Raw genomic sequence first — 21,965 nt, forward strand, 5'->3', positions numbered from 1 at the left:
CATTTTGTCCTCTTTCCCTGTTTTATTTTACTCACTGGCGTGTATCACCTTCTAACAATGTATGTTATTCGCTTTTTACTTTATTTCTCTTCCCCACTGGAATATAGTGGGTACACAATATGTGTTTGTTGAATGAATGAATAAATGAAGTGTTATAACTGCATCACTATTTGAATGCTGTTGTTTTCTCATTGATTTTAAAGTCCTACTTTTACTGTTGTATGTTATACTTAAAAAATTTTATAGGCTCCCTGGTATAGATACAGATTCATCTAATGTGGAGTCTGTGTAGTCCATGGGGTCGCTAAGAGTTGGGCACGACTGAGTGACTTCACTTTCACTTTTCACTGTCATGCATTGGAGAAGGAATTGGCATCCCACTCCAGTGTTTTTGCCTGGAGAATCCCAGGGACGGGGGAGCCTGGTGGGCTGCCGTCTGTGGGGTCGCACAGAGTCGGACACGACTGAAGTGACTCAGCAGCAGCAGCAGCTTTGAGCTCTGTTGTTGCATTTGCTCTGTGCTGTGCTTAGTTGCTCAGTCGTGTCTGACCTCTTTGTGATCCCATGGACTGTAGCCCACTGGGCTTCTCCATCCGTGAGGATTCTCCAGGTAACAATATAGAGTGGGTTGCCATGCCCTCCTCCAGGGAATCTTCCCAGCCCAGGGATGGAAGGCCTTGCCATTGTCTGGAGAGGAAGATAGTGTTCTTTTGTTTTACAGAAACTTTACCAAGTCCACCTGCTGGTTGGTGGGGGGTTGAAATTCAAACTCATGTCTCTGGATTCCAGTCCCATTGCCATGAACATCATCGGATGATGGTGCTACTAGGCATCCTCCTTTCCCCATGTGTGGTTACCTCTTAGTCATCCATCAGCACATGATTGGCTGTGCCCACTAACCACAGGAGCCCCTTCCTCAGTCCAGGCAGAGAACAGATCTGAATCAGGAGGGTAAAGTTGAATAGGGAGTCGGTTTATACAGGAGTTTTTTTAAATAGACTTTTTTTTTTCTTTTAATAGACTTTTTAAAGAACAGTTTTATGTGGGATTTTTGCTTCTAAAGTTTATTATATGATTTTGGAAGGAAGGTTTTTGAAAGAACACAGGCTGGTGGTCATGAAATAGACACAGTTCACCACTAACTAATTTGATAATATCCCTGCTTCACTTATTTTCTGTGTAATTGATATCTTGGATCTAGGCTTTAAGTTAGAAATGATACTGCATGTGCTGGAAGGCTTTAGAAAGTAATTTTCACACGATGTAAGTGAAAGGTATCACTATTAAAAATGACTTTGAGTCTCATGTTTTTGGTACTTGAGATATATACATTCTTTTTATTATACTGGAGTACTTTTCATTTTATGTAAAACTGTTAAAGTTTTTTTGCTGTCACATTTTGTTGTTTTTCTAACTAAGACAGCAGCTGTGGATGTGGCTTAAAACCTGATGAACATCTGCAGTGGTGAGCCTTACGGAGCAATGAAAGGCCGCTCACAAATGGTACCGCTGTTGCAGTGAATGCTGTGTTTGTTCTGTAAGGGTGAATGTGTTTTGAGAGGGATGAGTTAGGACAGTACAGAGAGAGTGTTTCTATTCTGGGACTCTTTGGAGCAGTTATTTCTATGACTGCTCTCCGTTTCTTATGACTTTGAAGGAATTTGGGATATTTTGCTTGACTTTTTGATGATCTTTAACTGTATTACTTGGATATGTGTACAGTAAATGTAAACTGTAGTGTTAGTTGGCTTATGAACATGGTTTCTGTCATCAAATATTTTTGCATTGGGCAGTTACTCATAAGCAAGTACTTATGAATGATGCTTTACCTATGTCTGTTGTTTAAAGCTATAAATGTTGGATTGTTTGGAACTAACCCACTCCAGTTTTCTTGCTTGGAGAATCCCATGGACAGAGGAGCCTGGCCAGCTACAGTCCGTGGGGTTGAAAAGAGTCAGCCTCGCCTGAGTGAGTAACACACAATCACACACATAATTAACTCCTACTTAGTGTTTTAGCCACAGTGTATATCCCTGTTTTCATATCAAAAGTATATGGTTTTAATATGTTATTGAGCAGATACAAATAGTTAAGTATAAATTATTAAAGATAGTCTTCCTCTGAGATTCTAAAGGGAAGGGAAGTTGCTCAGTCGTGTCCGACTCTTCGTGACCCCATGGACTACAGCCCACCAGGCTCCTCCATCCATGGGATTCTCCAGGCAAGAGTACTAGAGTGGGGTGCCATTGCCTTCTCCAAAGATCATGCCTAAAACTGAGCTACAAGAAATAAGGGAACCTCGGTTATTTTTTGTTAAAATATCTAGAAGATAAAACTTCTTCATTCTAGAAAATAATTTATTTCAAAAAGACAATAAAAAAGAGGGAATGGTTGAAGAACAGTAGTTAAAGCAAATGAGACTCTGACCAAAAATCAAACAAAGCAAAAACTCCCATAGCTGTATGTGTGGGATTATAGGTCAGTATTTATGCAGTTATTAGAGTATGTATTTGCAAACCTCTAAACTATGTGTTTAAATCAACATAATAGATTCACTTTATTTGTAAAGGCAATGTTTAACATGCTTCCTAATCATAAATTGCTATTATTGAAGATATTAAAAAAATACAGGTTGAATATGTCTCATTCTTTTTAGTGGTTAAGAGAGTTTAAGAGTTTAAGAGTTTTTTTTTTTCTGAGAGTTTAAACTTGGACAGTAACGTCTATTCTTTTATTGTGTAGCACAGGATTTTATGCACATTAAAAATCACAGTTTTTGTGAATTGTAGTTACTATCCACAATCACTTTTAGATATAAAAGTGTTCCCAGTGAGTTACTTCTGATTCATGATCAGATTTTAGTAGAGCAGATGTAGACTACCGGTGGAAAAATTAACCAGAAATATTAGGGGGATTAGAGAGCCCTTTGTGTAACATTTAGCTTTAGTTTTTTGGCTAGTTTATATGAATAATTAACGTTTTGAGGCAGTTAAATTTTCTTTTCTTGGGATTTCACAGTTGTCACTGGTAGCTGTAATCACTAGGGAAATAGAAATATTATTTCCATGAATAGATGGCTTTTCCAGCACTCATCTCTGGCAGCGCTCCTGAGGTTTTTGTTTATGTTGGACTATTTACTAATCACACCAACTTGGTATACTTTGGAAAGATGACTCCTGGCAATAGAATGTGATGTAGATACTAGAATGGCTTAGTGAACTTGAGAACTTCCAAAAGTTGGAAGTGTATGAAATTCCCATGTGGCCTGGGGGAACTTAGTCTGTTCCTATGAGAGGAATCACCTAATAATGGATGCTTCTTAATTAGCTCTGACATCAGTGTGCTATTTTCATTTCTGCTTGGTCAGATAACTAGCCCATCCAGTGCTTTGAGGCACTGGTAGGTTTTTGTTAGGATTAAGGATAGGTTTCTATTGTGTATAAGGAAGATTTTCAGAGAATATAGTGACACAGTTATTGAAAATTATAAAATCGTGCCTTTTTTCTGCTCTAATGTGAAGCTTTTTCTTGTTATTAATAAGATTATCTCTCCCCCCCCACCCCCACCCCCACCCCATGTGTCTGTTTTCCTGTTCCTTTAATTTTTTTTTTTGGTGAGGAAGGGCCCTGGTGCCTGGATTGTGGGATCTCAGTTTCCTGAGTAGGGGTTGAATCCAGGCCCTCGGCAGTGAAAGCATGGAGTCCTGACCACTGGACTGCCAGGGAAATCCCATTTTGGAAATTTTAAAACACAAATATTGGGGATCCACATGTATACCTATGCTCCTGAAATTTCAAAGGCACAAGTCTCTATTAGGATTCTAAAAGTTTTGCATTTGTAAGCTACATTTACTCTGTAGCAAGGAATATCTGTATTTTGAAGTCACTTTTTAAAAATTAATTGAAGGATTATTGTTTTACAGAATTTTGTGGTTTTCTGCCATACATCAACAAGAATTAGCCATAGGCACATCATGTCCCCTCCCTCCCGAACCTCCCTCCCATCTCTCTCCCCATCCCACCTTTCAGCCGGTCACCGAGCCCCTGTTTGGGTTCCCTGAGTCATACAGCAGATTCTCACTGGCTCTCTGTTTTACGTATGGTACTGTTAAGTTTCCATGTTACTCTCTCCATACATCTCCCCTGCTCTCTCCTCCCCTCCCCCGTGTCCATAGGTCTGTTCCCTAGGTCTGTTTCTCCATTTCTGCCCTGAAAATAAATTCATCAGTGCCATCTCTTTAGATTCCATATATATGTGTCAGTGTATGATATTTATCTTTCTCTTTGTGACTTACTTCAGTCTGGGCTTCCTTGGTAGCTCAGAGGGTAAAGCGTCTGCCTGCAGTGCAGGAGACCCAGGTTCAATCCCTGGGTGGGGAAGATCCCCTGGAGAAGGAAATGGCAACCCACTCCAGTATTCCTGCCTGGAGAATCCCATGGACAGAGGAGCTGGTGGGCTACAGTCCACGGGGTCACAAAGAGTCGGACACGACTGAGCGACTTCACTTTCACTTTCACTCTGTATAATAGCCTCTGGATTCGTCCATCTCATTAGAACTGACTCAAATGCCTTCCTTTTTATGGCTGAGCAGTATTACATTGTATGTATGTACCACAGCTTCTTTATCCATTCATCTGTCTTTGGACATCTAGGTTGCTTCCACGTTCTAGCTATTGTAAATAGTGCTGTGATGAACACTGGGGGTACATTCAGTTTTGGTTTCCTCAGGGTATATGCCTAGTGGGATTGCTGGGTCATACAGTGGTTTCATTCCTACCTTTTTAAGGAATCTCCATTGGGTCTTCCAGAGTGGCTGTATCAGTTTACATTCTCACCAACAATGCAGGGGTGTTGCCTTTCTCCACACCCTCTCTAGCTTTTATTATTTGTAGACTTTTTGATAACGGCCATTCTGACTGTTGTGAGGTGGTATCTCATTGTTGTTTTGGTTTGCGTTTCTCTAATAATGAGTAATGTTGAGCATCTTTTCATGTGCTTGTTAGTTGAAGTCATTTTTTCATGATATCCAAAAGGAATCTAATGACAGAATTTGTGAAGACACGTCATTTTAAAAAGACAGAATGGAGCTTTATTTCTTTAGTATAACTTTGTGGGGCAAGTTGTAAGAGTGAGAGTAGTCTTTTGGAGTTATTAGAAATTTGTCAAGAAGTAAAAAGCTGGTGCTTTACACATTTTGTTGGAGTGGGAGGTGGTGGTGCCATTTGTTAGGATGAGATAGCACTGAAATAAATGACATAGTGGAAGAGTAGAGTTAGTGTTGGTGGGGAGAAGTTTTTGGTTTTGAGCATGTTGTGTTGAGGCCTGTGTGAGAGTTAGTTGAAGATTTCCAGTGGCCAATTACATACATAAATTTTTTTTTCTGTGGTTTCTGGAGCTCGGGAGAAAGAGGTCCTTTTTGGAAATATAAACTTGAAGACTGCTAGATAGTAATTAAAATCTGGAGTGTGGGCAAAATCTCCTCAGGAGTTAAGCAGAGACAAACCTCTGGTGAGCATCAGCACTTCAGGTAGAGGTGTAAAAACTAGTCAAGGAAAATTAACACTAGCGGTGAAACAAAAGCCTGGACAATGTAGTGTCACAAAAATGAAGAGAGTGCTTCTGGGAGGAGGGAAACTTGTCAGCTGTGTCACATGCTGCGAAGAGGGCACATGAAATAAATACAGGTGCTCACCAGTTAGGACTTCAGGATTTCAAATCGGTAAAAACAATTTCAGTGAACTGGTGGGAGCCAAAATGTGGTTTGATGCAGGTTGAGGAGGTGGAGACAACTCTTTCAAGAGCAGTGGTTCAGAATTTGGTGGGAATGGAGCCTGGGTGTGGTGATGGAGCTTTTTAAGGTGGAATTGCCTTGATTTGTTTATGTGCTTATTGGAAGGAACACAGTGAGGGAAGGGGATGAAACGTAATTGAAACTCCTTTTGTTGCCTTTTCTATAACATTGTACAGCTTCTTATGTGTTAATGGAAAGTCAATGTTAAAAGTGGCTTTTGCTGGGGAGGGGGACACAAATTAAATAATGCTGTGACAGTGGAGACATTCATGAACTTGACTGATTTTCTTAAACGTTTCAGAGCCTTTCCACATTGACTATCTCATTTTGATGAGGAAAAATATTCTGTATTGTTTTTCTCCTCAAGGGATGATGTTTATTTGTTGATTCTTTCATGTTATTTTTTTTTTTGGCTTGGTGTCCCTAGTGATTAACTGAGGCATGGTGGATTTAATGAATTCATGTGGAACCAAAGAAGATTGCCTATCTTTGGGGTCTTGATCGGCATACTACAAGAGCAGCGTGCCTCCTGCAGCAGTTTGTTTCGTTTTGTACTGTATTATAGTCTCTAGACTTTCGGTTGTTTACCTGTATCAGTAAAAAGTTAACATATACCCCAGTATATGTGATTGTGTAGTAATAAATTATTTGAAATGTACTTTGCTAATATTCACAATGAAGTATGTACAGAAATCTCACATGTTGTGAGACAAATGAGGTGAAAATTTTAAAGATACTTTTAATAGAATGGTAGAACCCCTTTTTATTTTACAAGTATTTTTTAGGGAGAGCAGTGTAGTTAGTTTTCTTCATTATTTTTCTAAATTGTATATATAATATGATTGTTATTTTTTTTAAAATCTTGGTTTATACTTTATGAGAGTCATTTAGAGAGCTAGTTGTAAGTTGTTTTATTTCTGTACAAATCATGTAATTTTATAGTTGAAATGCCACTGTAAATGCCATGCTTACCTTAAATGTTTTTAATTTTACAAAAATAACTGCCAGATCACATACTACAGGAAGCTCCATGCCTTCACAGGAAAAGTAATCAATTTGGGAACCTCTTTGTGTAAAGAAAAATGAGCAATTCGTCTGATTTCACAATCCTGTTAGGTGCTTAGCTCTTGTATGAAGAGCAAACCTCTATGTCGTAGAAAAGATTTTCATGGTTACTCCTTATTTCATGAAGTTGCAGTGTTTTGTGTAATTAACCATATCCATGACATCTGGTAGTACTTTGTACAATTCCGTTGTCATTTTCTTTGCTTGCTAATTGAAAGGTAAAATGAATAAGTTTCTTGTGTGATGGGATCTCAGTAAGCTTTTTATATAAATTTTTATTCTGAGTGAAGTAGGCACTCTCATAGCAGATGATATTCTAGATTTTCCATAAAAAGTTTTAAATAAGTAAAGAATCTCCCTCCTAAAGACACCTTGTCTTTTTGTTCAGTTTTCTATGCCTTGTACCTAGAAGAATGCCTGTCATGTAAAAGGCAGTCAGTAAATATTTAACTGTAGAATGAATTTGCAGCTGAGAACATATTGATATTTTCCTGTATTTTCTTAGAAATCTTTGCATTTCATCAAGAAGCCAGCAAAGGCTGTATAAACTGAGGCACATTAGAAAAACATAACTATTCACTTTATGACAAATATCCTATAGTATGTAATTTTTTCTAATACTAGTTTTTCTCCCTAACATAATCTTGAACAGTATTTTCTGTGTATAGTTATACAGTAATTTACTGAAAGAAAAATACATTTTGGCTTATGTTCATGTTATTCCCCAAGTCATTTAAGCCTTGTCTACCATTACGGGAAAAATAAGCTTTTCCCCATGGTATGTGTTTCTTATCGTACACTATTTTCTAAGAAATCATAAAAGAAGCATCTAAACTGAGTGATTTCCAAAGTTCTAAACTGAAAACCGTGATTTTAAATATTGCCAGAGAGAAAAAGCTCACAACCCAGAGATCTGTTAATGTTTTAAGTACTTAAAATTTTAAGTATTTTACTAATTGTTGTTGCTTTACACTGTCATTTGCTAGTATATTGGGGCAAATTTTATACACAGGGAGAAGTTATTGTTGGTAATAGGTGTAAATCTGTGTTTTAAAAAGTTATCTTTATTTTCTTTTGACTCTTATTGTATCTGGTTAATCATTTTTACTTGGTAAAGAGGGAATACTAAGAAGAAAAGGTACCCTTTTGCCATTTATCTGTTCAGTGTGCTTAAATTATTAGTGTTATCTCCAATGCTACTTTTGTTGCATGAATTATCTTAAGTCCCTCACCTGTTTTCTGTAGGCTCAGGTCATTAAACTAGGTAATTTGTGATATGTTGAAACAGATCAATGAGGGTGTCCTTGTCAACCCTTCACATTGTGGAACCCACTTGTTCCCTCACGCTGGGGCCCTGGTGATATATTCAAAGCTTCTGAGTGCCAGCTATATCCCGGGTGTAATATTTATTGAGATAAGGACTTTAGAAGAGAAAGAATGCTGGAAATAGGATAAGGAGTGTCAGGAAGAGGTTGCAACAAGATAAAGTGTTTTTGGAAGGTCTCTGAGATAGGGACACTTGTGCAAAGGACCTGAAGGATAAGGTGACAATATGAGGCATGTCTGTGGCAGAGGGTTTGAGGAAGAAGGAACAGAAGATGTAAAGACCCTGAGGCAAAGTGTGCCAGGATTAGATATGGTGTGTGAAATGAAGGCAGGAGTCAAAGCTAACCTCATGTTCTGGTTTGAGCAATGGTATTAATTACAGGTTCCATCATTTGATATAGGAAACAGATTTTAGGTGTGAAATTGGGAGATGATGACATATGCACAGGAATAATTTGCTTGTGTGGTTTCTGGATTTGCATGGTGATGGATTAAAGAATGTCATGCAGGCAGAAAACAGGATTTTGAATAACTTTCAGTCTACATTGATGATACAGGTTCAGTTCAGTTCAGTCACTCAGTCGTGTCCGACTCTTTGGGACCCCATGAATCGCAGCACGCCAGGCCTCCCTGTCCATCACCAACTCCCGGAGTTCACTCAGACTCACGTCCATCGAGTCAGTGATGCCATCCAGCCATCTCATCCTCTGTCGTCCCCTTCTCCTCCTGCCCCCAATCCCTCTCAGCATCAGAGTCTTTTCCAATGAGTCAGCTCTTCACATGAGGTGGCCAAAGTACTGGAGTTTCAGCTTTAGCATCATTCCTTCCAAAGAACACCCATGACTGATCTCCTTCAGAATGGATTGGTTGGATCTCCTTGCAGTCCAAGGGACTCTCAAGAGTCTTCTCCAACACCACAGTTCAAAAGCATCAATTCTTGGGCGCTCAGCTTTCTTCACAGTCCAACTCTTACATCCATACATGACCACAGGAAAAACTATAGCCTTGACTAGACAGACTTTTGTTGGCAAAGAAATGTCTCTGCTTTGGAATATGCTATCTAGGTTGGTCATCACTTTCCTTCCAAGGAGTAAACGTCTTTTAATTTCATGGCTGCAGTCACCATCTGCAGTGATTTTGGAGGCCAAAAAAATAAAGTCAGCCACTGTTTCCACTGTTTCCCCATCTATTTCCCATGAAGTGATGGGACCGGATGCCATGATCTTCGTTTTCTGAATGTTGAGCTTTAGCCAACTTTTTCACTCTCCTCTTTCACTTTCATCAAGAGGCTTTTTAGTTCCTCTTCACTTTCTGCCATAAGGGTGGTGTCATCTGCATATCTGAGGTTATTGATATTTCTCCTGGCAGTCTTGATTCCAGCTTGTGTTTCTTCCAGCCCAGCGTTTCTCATGATGTACTCTGCATAGAAGTTAAATAAGCAGGGTGACAATATACAGCCTTGACGTACTCCTTTTCCTATTTGCAACCAGTCTGTTGTTCCATGTCCAGTTCTAACTGTTGCTTCCTGACCTGCATATAGGTTTCTCAAAAGGCAGGTCAGGTGGTCTGGTATTGCCATCTCTTTCAGAATTTTCCACAGTTTATTGTGATCCACACAGTCAAAGTCTTTGGCATAGTCAATAAAGCAGAAATAGATGTTTTTCTGGAACCCTCTTCCTTTTTCCATGATCCAGCAGATGTTGGCAATTTGATCTCCGGTTCCGCTGCCAGGTAGCACAGTGGTAAAGAACCAGCCTGCCAGTGCAGGCAATTCAAGAGATGTGGGTTCAGTCCCCGTGTCAAGAAGATCCCCTGGAGAAGGGAATGGCTACTCATTCCAATATACTTGCCTGGAAAACTCCATAGACAAAGGAGCCTGGAGGGCTACAGTCCACGGGGTCGCGAAGAGTCAAGCAGGACAGAGTGTCCATGCACACATGGAAGAGGAACTAATTTATTACATTTGCTCAAGTCAGAAGTAATGAAGGGAACTTTCCTGGAGTAAATGAAAGTGTTTTACATATTAATTTTTGATTACTTAAATGATTACTTGAAATTGTCTTGCTTTATTCTATTAAAATGCATAACCTCTCTTCCCAACTCTGTTGATTTAAACAATAAATGTGGTAATGCTGTACAGATTACTGTGTAACCCCTGATATGAAAAACATAATAATGAGACTAGATAGATAGAAACAGGGAAATAGGAAGGCATAACATTAAGACTAATAGAAAAAAGAAACACATTTTTGACCACTGTGATGTTGTGTTCTATAAATCTGGTCATCAGATGACCAGAATTTATTTTGCTTACATGTTTGGTCTTGTCCACAGTTCCTGACTCAGAGCTCCTAAAACCTATTGAATTTCCTAAATAACATTTCTTGCCCTTTGCATCTCTTCCAATTTGAGTTATATCCTTTATTATAAATCAGTAATGTAGTAAGATTGTAGTAACTCTACACATGGACATCACTGACATGGTAAATACTGAAATCAGATTGATTATATACTTTGCAGCCAAAGACGGAGAAGCTCTATACAGTCAGCAAAAACAAGACCGGGAGCTGACAGACCATGAACTCCTTATTGCCAAATTCAGACTTAAATTGAAGAACGTAGGGAAAACCACTAGACCATTCAGGTATGACCTAAGTCAAATCCCTTACGATTATACAGTGAAAGTGAGAAATAGATTCGAGGGATTAGATCTGATAGAGTCCCTGAGGAACTATGGACAGAGGTTCGTGACATTGTACAGGAGGCAGGGATCAAGACCGTCCCCAAGAAGAAGAAATGCAAAAGGGGAAAATGGTTGTGTGAGGAGGCCTTACAAATAGCTGTGAAAAGAAAAAAGTGAAAGGCAAAGGAAAACAGGAAACATACACCCATCTGAATGCAGAGTTCCAAAGAATAGCAAGGAGAGGAAATAGAGGAAATAGAAATAGAGGAAAACAACAGAATGGGAAAGACTAGAGATCTCTTCAAGAAAATTAGAGACACCAAGGGAACATTTCGTGCAAAGATGGGCACAGTAAAGGACAGAAATGGTATGGACCTAACAGAAGCAGAAAATATAAGAGGTAGCAGGAATACACAGAAGAACTATACAAAAAAGATCTTCATGACCCAGATAACCATGATGGTATGATCACTCACCTAGAGCCAGACATCCTGGAGTGCCAAGTGGGCCTTAGAAAGCATCACTGCAAACAAAGCTAGTGAAGGTGATGGAATTCCAGTTGAGCTATTTCAAATCCTAAAAGATGCTGCTGTGAAAGGGCTGCACTCAATATGCCAGCAAATTTGGAAAACTCAGGACAGCAGCAGCAGCAGCAGGACTGGAAAAGGTCAGTTTTCATTCCAATCCCAAAGAAAGGCAATGCCAAAGAGTGCTCAAACTACTGCATGACTGCACTCATCTCACACTCTAGCAAGGTAATGCTCAAAATTCTCCAAGCCGGGCTTCAACAGTACAGGAACTGTGAACTTTTCAGATGTTCAAGCTGGATTTAGAAAAGGCAGAGGAACCAGAGATCAAATTGCCAACATCCGCTGGATCATCAAAAAAGCAAGAGAGTTCCAGAAAAACATGTACTTCTGCTTTATTGACTATGCCAAAGCCTTTGTGTGGATCACAACAAACTGTGGGAAATTCTGAAAGAGATGGGAATACCAGACCATCTGACCTGCCTCTTGAGAAATCTCTATGCAGGTCAGGAAGCAACAGTTAGAACTGGACATGGAACAACAGACTGGTTCCAAATAGGAAAAGGAGTACGTCAAGGCTGTATATTGTCACCCTGCTTATTTAACTTCTATGCAGAGAACATCATGAGAAACCCTGGGCTGGATGAAGCACAAGCTGGAATCAAGATTGTCAGGAGAAATATCAATAACCTCAAATATGCAGATAACACAACACTTATGGCAGAAAGTGAAGAAGAACTGAAGACTCTCTTGATGAAAGTGAAAGAGGAGAGTGGAAAAGTTGGCTTAAAACTCAACATTCAGAAAAGGAAGATCATGGCATCTGGTCCCATCACTTCATGGCAAATGGATGGGGAAACAGTGGAAACAGTGACAGAATTTATTTTTTTGAGCTCCAGAATTCAGATGGCGACTGCAGCCATGAAATTAAAAAAAGATGCTTACTCCTTGGAAGAGAAGGTATGACCAACCTAAACAGCATATTAAAAAGCGGAGACATTGCTTTGCCAACAAAGGTCCATCTAGTCCAAGCTGTGGTTTTTCCCGTAGTTATGTAGGGATGTGAGAGTTGGACCTTAAAGCTGAGAGCTGAAGAATTGATGCTTTTGAACTGTGGTGTTGGAGAAGACTCTTGAGAGTCCCTTGGACTACAAGGAGTTCCAACCAGTCCATCGTAAAGGAAATCAGTCCTGAATATTCATTGGAAGGACTGATGCTGAAGCTGAAACTCCAATACTTTGGTCACCTGATGTGAAGAACTGACTCGTTGGAAAAGACCCTGACACTGGGAAAGATTGAAGGCGGGAGAAGAAGGGGACGACAGAGGATGAGATAGTTGGATGGCATCACCGACTCAATGGACATGAGTTTGAGTAAGCTCTGGTAGTTGGTGATGAGCAGGGAGGCCTGGCATGGTGGAGTCCATGCGGTTGCAAGAGCCGGACACGACTGAGTGAACTGAGCTGAGCTGAATGTAGTAAGTGTGAGCCACTCCAGCAAATTAGTCATCCAGGGAGGACATGCTGCAGTCCATGGGGTTGCAAAGAGTTGGACATAACTGAGCGACTGAACTGAACTGAAGGAGGGGGTCATGGGAACCTCTGATCTGTATAGCTGATTGGTCAGAAACACAGGTAATAACCTGGTCTTGAGGCTGGCTTCTGAAACCCAAGGTGGAGGTCATTGGAACCTCTGAAACCAGAGTTCGATCCAGTATTCTTGTCTTTAAAATCCCATGCATGGAGGTCTGGTGGGCTACAGTGCATGGAGTTGCGAAGAGTCAGACATGACTGAGCAACTAACATTTTAACTTTCTTTTCACATTGTATTAGGTATTATAAGTAATCTAGAGATGAGGATGTGCATAGGTTTTATGCAAATCTCAGTAGGTAGTGTCAGAATTGAGTTGAGTTGTAGGACACTTTTCTGGTGATCAGGGGATTGTTTGTTCGTGTGGGAATTCGTTATCAGAACCTAAACCTATATTTAGTCACTTAACTTGGGTCTCCAGGTATCACTTGAGTAATTTTTTCCAAGAATGCTTTGTTATAAACAATAAATTCTGGGCAACTGTATGAAAATATATATTTTATATGACCTGTTTTCTAGGCAAACTATATCTTTCTATGTGAGCTTTTTGTTTTGATGCTGTATTTATAGCTTTGGAAATACATGTAAGCTGAATAGCCTTAGATTATTCAGTAGAATCATTCTCCATAGGATCATCTTCTCTAGTTGTTAAGAAATGAAGTCCACTAAGAGCTGTGTTGAGGTATATGTGTTTCTCTTGTCTACATTGATCTTTGTTTAAAGATCAATAACAAAACATCAAAGTAGCATTAATCATTCTTGCTGCATTTTACTCCTAATGGAACAGTTTTAACACATTATTTTCTCTGTAGCATTGGAGTTTACCTCACAAAAAACTATCCGTGGCATTTTAGTCAGTCCATATACTAAAGGTTCATAAGGAATGTTTTGTCTAATGCACACTGGAGTTGCTGTCAAACTTGCCTGGTGGCTCAGACAGTAAAGAATCTGCCTGCATTGCCGGAGACCCAGGTTCAATCCCTGGTCGGGTAGAGAAAGGAGAGAGAAGGAGATGGCAACCCACTCCAGTATTCTTGCCTGGAGAATTCCATGGACAGAGGTGCCTGGCGGGCTGCAGTCCTTGGGGTTGTAAACAGTAGGACATGACAGTGACTGACACTTTCACTTTGTACCCGCAGATTCTGCATCTGAAAGGTCAATCGTGACTCAAAACCATTTTGTGGGAAGAAATTCCAAAAGTTCCTAAAAAGCAAAATTTGAATTTGCCACTTGCTGGCAGAGCTTTTTATATAGTATTTATGGATATATGCATTGTATTTCATTGGAAAAAGGTGGCTTCCCTGGAAGCTGAGATGGTAAAAAGTCTGTCTGCAATGTAGGAGGACCCGGGTTCCATCCCTCGGTCAGGAAGGTCCCCTGGAGAAGGAAGTGGCAACCCCCTCCAGTATTCTTGTCTTTAAAATTCCATGCAGTGAGGAGTCTGGTGGGCTACAGTGCATGGAGTTGCAGAGTCAGACATGACTGAGCAACTAACACTTTCACTTTCTTTTCACATTATATTAGGTATTACAAGTAATCTAGAGATGAGGATATACATAGGTTTTATGCAAATACTATGTTATTTTTTATATGGGATTTGGGCATCCACAGATTTTGGTATCTGAGAGGGTCCTGGAACAATCACCTGCAAATACTGAGGGACGACTATGTAGCTTGACAAAACTTGAGATTTGCAGATTTGTGCAATGAAAGGACTAAGCTTCTGGGCAAAAAAAGAGTTGAGACAGACTAGTAAAATTTCCTGAAACTCTGATCTTGGATAATAACTAAAAATAATAGCAATCCCAATAATAAAAAGACTAGCATTTGGAATCAAACATTAGGCTCAGCCTCTTCTAGTTGTAGGTCGTGGAAGGGCATTGCTTCTAAGAGGCTATCTTCATTAAAATGAAAAATTAATTTTATAATTTTATGTGTAGCGTTCTTCATTAATCCATTGTTTTATTACTGGAAGGTTTGTTGTTGTGTTTTTTTTTGCTTCATTTGCACAGGCAGCTTTGGCAGATAGGTTGACCCAAACTGAAAGAACATTACTGAAGCCAGTAAACCAACTACTTATAAGAAAGAAAAGTACTTTTGTAGATTTTCATAGCTTTTTCCTTAAAATATTCATCTGTTACTAAGCTTTTATGTTTGTTTGTAAAAAGCTTTCCTCAGTTGGCTTAAAACATTTAATATGCTAGGAAAAACAGTGTATGAAGCATCATGAATTCCTTTTACACCAACATCATTCCAAACTGTTTGTAGTTGCCTAAGAAGTAATTCACAGCAAAGAAACATACATTGTAGCAGAACAGACTTATTTGGATATAATTTGTTAAATGTGTAGGATGAGAGGCAGGTGAATTCAGTTGATCCTTGAACAACTTGGGGGTTAGTGGCGTCAGACCCCTGTGCAGTGGAGAATCCCCACGAAACTTTGCGTTTCAGCTCTCTGTACCCATAGTTGCTCATCCTCAGATTCATCCAGCCATGGATCTTGTGGTACTATAGTGCATGTTTATTGGAGGAAAAAAAAAAAATCCCTGTATAACTGGACCCGCACAGTTCAAACCGTGTTGTTCAAGGATCAACTGGAATAGTTTTGAAGTCAGGAAGATCTAGCTTTGAACTCTGGCTATACCTCTTAAACATAATTTTCTTGCAAGTTACTAGACTTCTTTAAACCTCAATTTCTGTTTCTGTAAAGTGGGACTAATTTATTGTACCTGCCCATGGAAGTTTGGTTGTAAATAAAGGAGATAAGACCTGACAGTCTTTTTTACACACCATATTTACTAAGTATTGCTCTTATTGGCAGTTGTCATTTATGATTCATAATACTATTTGGAGCAAAGCATAGCATATCCCACTACCAAGGAATATTTTCAGCAAGTTTAACATTTCTCAAATGATTTTTAGATGCTTATCAATTTTACTTAATATTAAATACTTACAAGAAGGCAGGATTTTGTTCATACTGTCAAATGTGGGTCACAAGGAAAATAGACACAAAATATATGATAAATGAGATTTGTGTTTTCATTTTTTTGACCAAGTTTTACATAGGAAAATGGTAAAATAATCAGAACATGCAGAAGCTGTAATTGTATTTAGGCTTATGTGATGTAAAGGGGATACAAACAGATTTTTTCCCTTTAGTTGTGAAGGAGATGAACTTCTTTTCTGCTTAAGTGCCACTAAAAAGTTCTTTACTACTTTTGGCCAGTGACTTGTAGTGGTTTGTGTGATTATAATCTCTCTTTCAACTCAAAGCTTTCAGTTAACCAAATAAGTTGAAATGGAAATTTGTAAGACTTCTTCTCATTGATCCTTCTTTTTTGATTTGAAATTGCTTATTGACAATGTTATTCTGAAATTGAACATCATGTCTGTGAGCTAGTACCTAGTATCATGCACGGAACTATGTTCAAATTCTGTTCTTTTCTTGAAGAAAAGGAGTCATTTCTCCTGTTACAGGTAATATCTTTGAACAACTTAAGTTTATAAAAGATGAGTCAAGAGAGTTCAGTCTTTGTGCCTTACTGGGGAATCCAGCTGTGCTCATAGCTAGTATAAAGTAGAACATGGTGGCTCCCATAATAGAGACATTTTGCAAGTACATAAAAATAAGGAATGATTACTTAGGACTGGGGATTTCATCAATGGCTTTGTGAAGGATTTCTTACTCTTATTATTTTAAAACCTTTTTTTCCTCCCTCCTTGCTATGCCATTTGGCTTGGGATCTTAGTTTGGGATCTTAGTTCCCTGACCAGGACTTGAACCTAAGCCCTCGAACAGTGAAAGTGCCAAGTCCTAAACACTGGACTGCCAGGGAATTCCCTTAAACTTTCAAATTATGCTAGAGAAAGATGAGTTCTGGAAATCTGGAGGCAGGATATTTTGTTCAGGAATAGGTAGGATACTGTCTGTTCTCTGACCCTCCCTGTCAGGACACGTGGTTCTTGTAGGAGACAGATTAATTTAAAAACTGCAAGTGCCCAGTGTTTGTAAAGATTCCTTTAGATGGAAGAAAACAGAATCAGTAGAAGGGTAAGACTAAGTAGTGGCTGAGTGAAAATGTGGCTGTCTAGTCAGCTCTGCTAGACTGGGCCTGAGAAGTGTGTCACTGGCAACCGTGAATGTCTTTAGGGAGCCTGGGCCACTGTAGATCTGTGCCAAGTTAGGCTGCTTGTGCTTCTGTTCTGCGTAGCCACTGCCATTCAGTTAAATTTTGTCTCTTTGGGTAACTAGAGTAGGAACTAGATTAGGCCAGGTAGATCAGGAATGAGAGAGATTATCTGTGTATCTCTTGTGCCTGTTTGTAACCCATTTGGAATGTTACACAATTAAAATGAGAATATATTCTTATATCATTATTATGATAATTTAGAAGCCTCTAGTTCTGCTTCCTTCCCCAGAGGTAACCAGTTTTAAAATTTTGAGATATATTCTTCCAATTTTCCATGTATCTAAATGCATATAAAAGTATATGAATGTAGTTTGGGTTTTCTTCAGGGCAGGTGGGCTCATATTACTGTATTTATATAGTATAATGTTTACTTTAAAAAGCTCATGATTCTTGAGTTTTTAGTGTACATTTAGAATTACTTTTCTTGGGAATTCCCTGGTGGTCCAGTGGTTAGGATTTGGTGGGCCTGGGCATCCCTGATCGGGGAACTAAGATTCTGCAAGCCATGTAGTGTAGCAAAAAAAAACAAAAAGGAATTTTCCTGGCACCATTTACAAAAATAGAAGGAGAAATAGATTTGTGATAAAGGGAAAGTTTCTTAAAATATAAGGAAGATAATTTACTATCCACTGTTGATGTATTTGCACGAGGTGTCTTCAGTTTTTTTAATTGCAGCAAAATGTATGTAAAATAAGACTGACTTTTTTAACCATTTTTGGCTGCACAGTTCAGTGGCATTAGGTGCATTCATATCGTTATGCAGCTGTCACTACCATCCGTCTTCAGAACTTTTTCCACCTTCCTAAAATGAAACTCTGAACCCGTAAATTAACTCTGTTCCCCCTTACCTTGAGCGCTTGGTAACTACCATTCTGCTTTCTGTCTGAAATTTGACTGCTCTAGGCACCCCATGTGAGTGGAGTCATACAGTAGTCTCCTTTTGTGGCTTATTTCACTTAACACGAGATCTTCAAGGTTCATCCATGTTGTAGCATGTGTCAGAATTTCCTGCCTTTTTAAGGTAGAATAGTGTTTAATTGTATGCGTGTACTACCACATTTTAAAAATCCATCCATCTCCTGGTAGACATTTGGGTTGCATTTGTTTGAACTGTTTATTGGTTTTTGGTGGGAGGAATCTTGGGTTTTTTGTTTGTTATTGAAAAGTGGATACGGTAAAATCGAATTTGATAAAACTATGCAAAGCAGTACACTCCTGTAGAGACCCACTGTTTGGAAATAGTGTTTGCTGCCACAGGGACGAGTTTACTTTTTACAACTCAAATATATTATGGCTGTTGGAAAAATGACTTAAAATGCTTATCCTACTAGTGGTGGACACCACAGTGATCAAAGGTATAATATAATGTTAGACTGGACATAGATGACTTGAGGTTTTAAATATAATCATTGGAGAATTGTGGCGATTAGTAAAATATACAAAATTATGTACACCCTGAAGTGCCCAAAACAGAGATGGTGTTGTAATACATGTTCTAGTATTACATGATTGATTTAAGAACTGTTTGAAGAATTTAAACTATTAGATAGGTGAAAGAAAACAGCCCCTGCATCAGATGAAATAACTTGGTTGATAAATGAAACCTAAAATAGGGAGGAGTTACAACCTGTCCAGCCAGTCCATCCTAAAGGAGACCAGTCCTGGGTGTTCTTTGGAAGGACTGATGCTGAAGCTGAAACTCCAGTACTTTGGCCACCTCATGCGAAGAGTTGACTCATTGGAAAAGACTCTGATGCTGGGAGGGATTGGGGGCAGGAGGAGAAGGGGATGACAGAGGATGAGATGGCTGGATGGCACCACCGACTTGTCGGACGTGAATTGGTGATGCACAGGGAGGCCTGGTGTGCTGCAGTTCATGGGGTTGTGGAGAGTCGGACATGTCGTGGAGAGTCGGACATGACTGAGTGACTGAACTGAACTGAGCTGAATTGTGAAAGTGTCTAAAATCTTGATACTTTGTGGCAGTAATTTTCTAATTGAAGTTAAAATGAGAGGTGAGAATATCACAGAACTATCAAGAATATCAAGTGTATATCAGAGGTTCCTTTCTCTTTTTATACATTTCTCCCTAGAAAACACATACTTCCCAGATTCTCTGCAGTTCTTTTCTGTTTAGCGGAGTTGTAATTCTAGGCCTACAGCCTGAAAATGTGACTTCTATTAATACATTTCAACACAATTCCATCTCAGAAACGTGTCACGTTTTAGAACTCTTTAATACATGATTTTCTTTCATGTTCCTTTCCTATTAAAATATATACCTAAACAGATTGCTGTACATCAAACTTTTATAACACTTGGCATTAGAAAATGGAAGAGGATGAAGAGAACACAAAATGTAGGTGAAGCATGGTGATGGAAAATTAAAGCAATGGATGAAAAGAAGTCCTTAGGGACTTTCAAACTAGTTCTTTCTAGGATGGCTAAAGTTATAGGACCATTCTTTAGCTTTAATAACTCCTTTCAGCCTCATGAGCTGCTGGAAGGTAGTTGGTAATTTAAATGAGATGCTTAGTGTCAAGTGGAAAGCACTTCTTATCTGTTGTCTGTTAAATTTCCTTCTAATCCATAGGATTGAGACTGAGAAGCATTTTGGTGACTGGTGAGCATCAGATAATAGGCTCCTGTTCTTAGCTGAGATTGCCTTTATTATTTTAACCTCTGCTTGCTTGGATTGTCTCTCTTCAAGTTAGTCTCTATAAATAGAGATTTTCTTAAATATGTTTATCGCATTATTGCTTATTTAACATTGACAGATATAGATGGCAAGAAGATGCATAATTAAAATACTGATATTACTAGAACAGTTGTTTAATAAATAATACATTTACCCCCGGTTTTGGTTGTTTTTTTAAATATGGAGTGCTTCATGAATTTGCGTGTCATCCTTGTGCAGGGGCCATGCTAATCTTCTCTGTATCATTCCAGTTTTGGTATGTGTGCTGCCAGTGTGAACACCATTTACCTCATTTTTAAAAAATTTGAACTGCAACCAAGAACTAAATAGACTAACCTGACTCATCATATCACCCTACTCTGCAGAAAGTTCTGATAAATTGTAGTAAATCTGAGCATGTACAATTTATTATATCTAAACTGAACTACCAAAACCCCCTTCTTTTTTCCTAATGTATTTTGTCTCTCAGTTTTATTGAGATATAATTGACATATAGCTTATATGAGTTTACGGTATGCAGCATAATGATAACTTACATCACTGAAAGTTTGGTAAACAACCACAGTCTCATACAGATACAAAATTAAGAAATGAAAACCCCCCTCATCTTCTCCTTAGGTTTTCCTCATGTCATGAAGTAACTCCATCCTTTGGGTCACTTAGGCTAGAAACCTTGGAGTCACCATTGTCCTAGTCCTCTTTTTGCTTCATCTCCATGATCCAGAGTATCATCAGGTGTGGTTGGTTTTGTCTTTAAAATATGTCCAGAGGTTCTGAAACTTCAAACAGCTTCTATCCTGTGTGAGGCTTTGTCATCTTTAATCTACATAGTCACCATAGCCTCTTAACTAGATTCTTCTGCTTCTTCCCTTATGCCTTTTCTCTTTCTCTGCTCCGCAGCCAAGTTCATGCTGACCTTCCTCTCTTCAGATCTTCATCTTCTTTGACTCAGAATTTGGAGTAAAAAGCTCAAGACCTTCCTGATGTTCCCTACAACATGTACATGTACACCCCAACCCGTACTCACACAAACTCCCATAACCTCTTGTCTCCTAATAACCTTCTCTTGAAACCTGTTTCTCACCAAAACACTCCTGCTTTGGGGCCCTTGGACCTGCTGTTTATTCCCTTTGCAGGAAATCTTCCTTTCATCACCTCCTTCAGATCTTTGCTCAAATATTACCTCATTAAGGGCTTATTTAAAATTGTATACCTCACCCCCTGTCTCCCTTATCCTTTCCTTCTGTTCTGTCCATAGTGTTTACCACTGTCTAACTCCATGGGGTCCTGAAGAGTCGGGCACCACTGAGTGACTTCCCTTTCACTTTTCACTTTCATGCATTGGAGAAGGAAATGGCAACCCACTCCAGTGTTCTTGCCTGGAAAATCACAGGGACCGGGGAGCTTGGTGGGCTGCCGTCTATGGGGTTGCACAGAGTCGGACACGATTGAAGCGACTTAGCAGCAGTAGCAGCAACGTTCTAATTATCAATACATTGTAAACTGCTGCCAAGGATTTTGGTCTTCATGTATACACAAAGATATTCTCAGTACTTTAAAAAGGGGTGGCACATTGTAGATGTTAAAATATTTGTTGAATTAATGAATTTATCAAGAGAAAGGAAAATGCTTGAAGGCATGAATTAGAGCCACAGATTGGATCATCATTCACATAATTGAAATAAACATAAAAGTGTGAAAAATTTAAAACAAACATAAGTATTTCGTGAACATTAAATAAAAAATTTACAGGAAAATGTTTTGTTTTGACTTTAGAATTGTGGCATTAGTGGTAACTGATTATCAGATTGTGCCTTCAAAATCAGTAATGTTTATGCTTTACTCTAATGGGCAGTGATCTAAGTACTTTCACATTTAAGCAGCATTTAAGCATTATTATTGCAATTTTACTCTGTTATTATCTACAGAGAAGTTGTGATCGGTCAGAAATTACCCTTCCAGTGAATTTCACCTATGTCTCTTCACTGCCAAGTCCAGAACTTGATCAGCACATTCTTTTACACTCATGACCACACAGTTTTTCAAGCCACCAAAATTTATATTTTATTTTAAACAAAAAGAGACCTAAGCA

At 38.9% G+C, this 21,965-nt stretch overlaps 1 protein-coding gene and 2 non-coding genes across 3 annotated transcripts in view; 2 read left to right on the forward strand and 1 right to left on the reverse strand.

The window, feature by feature from the left end:
- Window positions 1-21,965, forward strand: part of RBPJ (recombination signal binding protein for immunoglobulin kappa J region) — a 112,989-nt gene that overhangs the window by 12,486 nt on the left and 78,538 nt on the right. The window lies entirely within an intron of this gene.
- Window positions 4,308-4,379, forward strand: TRNAC-GCA (transfer RNA cysteine (anticodon GCA)). Its single transcript has one exon. It is a non-coding gene; the product is annotated as a tRNA-Cys (tRNA).
- Window positions 20,048-20,154, reverse strand: LOC138082497 (U6 spliceosomal RNA). The gene has a single exon (XR_011145124.1). It is a non-coding gene; the product is annotated as a U6 spliceosomal RNA (small nuclear RNA).

The sequence above is a fragment of the Capricornis sumatraensis genome, chromosome 7 (genome assembly GCF_032405125.1).
Source record: "Capricornis sumatraensis isolate serow.1 chromosome 7, serow.2, whole genome shotgun sequence".
In the NCBI taxonomy this organism is placed as follows: Eukaryota; Metazoa; Chordata; class Mammalia; order Artiodactyla; family Bovidae; genus Capricornis; species Capricornis sumatraensis.